A 2,599-nucleotide genomic window follows, 5' to 3' on the forward strand; every position below is an offset into this window, starting at 1 on the left:
TTATCTTGTGCGCGGCGCGTTAGATATCGTTCGACCCTCGAGTGGATGGCGAGATCTACGTCGACCCCGAATTACACCGTAGCGAGGCCAATTCTATCATCGGCCAGACTGAGCTTGTGAAGCTTTTCAGTCAGCAATGCGGTACAGGCAGTGAAACGTCTGATTATCTAGGTGCAACAGCTCAACAGATCCGATCACTACAGATATAGCGCACTGACAGCTCTCAGCTGCTGTATTCACGCACTTAAGGATCATGTCTCTAAGCAGAGTGTTGCAAGCGATTAAAAGCGATACATACATCAGCAATTCTCTGCGAGACATCGAGGATCGACCCATCTAAGTCATCTGAATTCTGCGGGAAGCGACTCCTTGTCTGTAGCTGCTGACGTGGGACATCTAGGAATGTGATCTGCGACTCTGTAGGTACTATCTGGTACACACATTGTAGAGGTACTTCTGTGAGGCGATAATAGTAAAGACACAACACGGGTAATTGGGGTATCTCTCATGGTGGACCAGACAAGGCGACAGCATATATAGCAAAGATCCATCGCAGGCGTAATGTGGCCGTGTGGATGTGCGTAGGGCGTGTGGAGTGCGTGTGCTATTGATCAGACATCTAATTACTATTACAGCCAAAGTTATCGCCAGACTTGATCATGTTCTACCTTGCCTTCGAGGACTTACTGCGCAGTACTCTTGATCTTGGACAGAGGCGGATAAGAGATGAGTATAAGGACTAGTGTTAGCTAGGATTATGTATCACTAGTATACAGCAGTTTTTGTTGGGCGTACGACACAGGAGTGGGACTCCTGGATGGTCAAGAGTGTGCGGGTCACCAGGCTGATCATGTGTAGTGAGACAGCACAGAGACGTTATGGGGGCACAGTCGTGCATAATCATGTGTGGTGGTATCTCCTTGACAGGAGCGCGGCACACACAACGTGGGATGGTCGTCGCGTACTTCGTGGTGGTGTGTGCGAGCGTGTCTATAAGACGAGCTAAACTTATAGAGGAGCATGTCGAATGATTTACGCGGGTTTGTGGGTGGTCTAGGACACACACAGGCTGTATATCTACTCAGATTAGTACGATGTTATACATCACGCACAGTGACACACACTAAGGAGTGTATGTTGAGAAGGACACTACTATACATCAGTACTGGACATGATGCACGATTCACTCTATGACATATTAGTTGGGGGTCTTAGGTAGGACACAGAAGTTAACTAATCTATTCTTTCTCTTTAGCGATTGCGCGATATTGTGCGCGTCAGCTGATAGATTTAGAGCGCGATGGGAGAGGGGGTAGGAGACTCCATTAAAGGAGAACTACGAGGATTCTACAAGTAGACACGTTTTTTGGGTGGTACATGGTGCGAACAAAAGATGAGGACAGATAAGAGGACCACACAAATTTATAGTAGATGATAATTTATGTTCATAGAGTATGGACGAAGTATAATGAAGTGGAGTGTAACTAATGTAGTGAGTCACGACAGGTAGTTCAGATGTGATTCAAGGTCGTCATGGCACACATACAGATATAGTTCGTAGACGACTAGCTAGTATCTTTGGGCTGGCGGTGGTGTGAGTCGACGACAAGGATGTTCTACACACACTGCATGGTATAGAGATGGTTGGCAGTATTGAAGTAGTCTCGTCATATTATAGGGCGATGTGTGTAATACAGGTACTCACAATCATGGGACAGATGGCGTATCACCTACAGACATGTCCAGTAGTCAACGACCAGGAGGGTTGGATACTATCTTTATATATGACTGAGACAGAGGACAAGTTATGTCTAATAGACAGGTGATCTAGATTGCATATTCTTAAATGGCATTTAGTTTTTGGGGGGGGAACAGGTCGTAGGTAGTGGAGAGCATCAAATAGGAGTAGGCGATGTAGGTAGGATTCGGTCAAGACTAGGGGGATGTCAGACGTGGAGAGCACACCAGAGCACATGTAGTTCTTGGTTATTGATACGGTGTCACGAGTGCAGGGGGGGACGCGGGATAATTTTATTGGGACTGACATTCTAATGACGCATCAGGTATGTGGTGGAGGGTGTACTTCATCATTGACGAGGAATTAGGAGCGAGAGACGATATTAGAGAGGTTCACGGTTACTGTTAGAGGAGTGTAGTACACAATGATACAGACAGGGACATCTAACAATTATGGAGAAAGGATAGAGGATATGTGTGTATGAAGGAGTGAAAGTGTTCATTCGGGTATACTATTCTGATGTAAGACAGAACACGTAAGGAACACACTGCGAGTGAGGTGCGGTCGTTCACTTCTTTTATATTGGATAAATCTCTGGGAGGAGGATTGGAGATATTTGGGAGGTGAGTGTCTTTCGGAGCAGCGAGGAGACAAGACTATGTGGTAGATGAGGAGTATACAACGTGGAGTACTACACTCTTGTGTCTGTAATGTTTGTGGTAGTGGTGTAGCACACACACAGCGATAGTGGACAGAACGTAAACACATTTATAATATATCTGTGTATAGGGCAGGGAACATGGTGTCAATTGTGTTCTTCTGAGAATGGATACGCACATGTGAAGTACTGAACATTGCATT

This window comes from Culex pipiens, chromosome 3 (genome assembly GCF_016801865.2).
Source record: "Culex pipiens pallens isolate TS chromosome 3, TS_CPP_V2, whole genome shotgun sequence".
Lineage (NCBI taxonomy): Eukaryota > Metazoa > Arthropoda > Insecta > Diptera > Culicidae > Culex > Culex pipiens.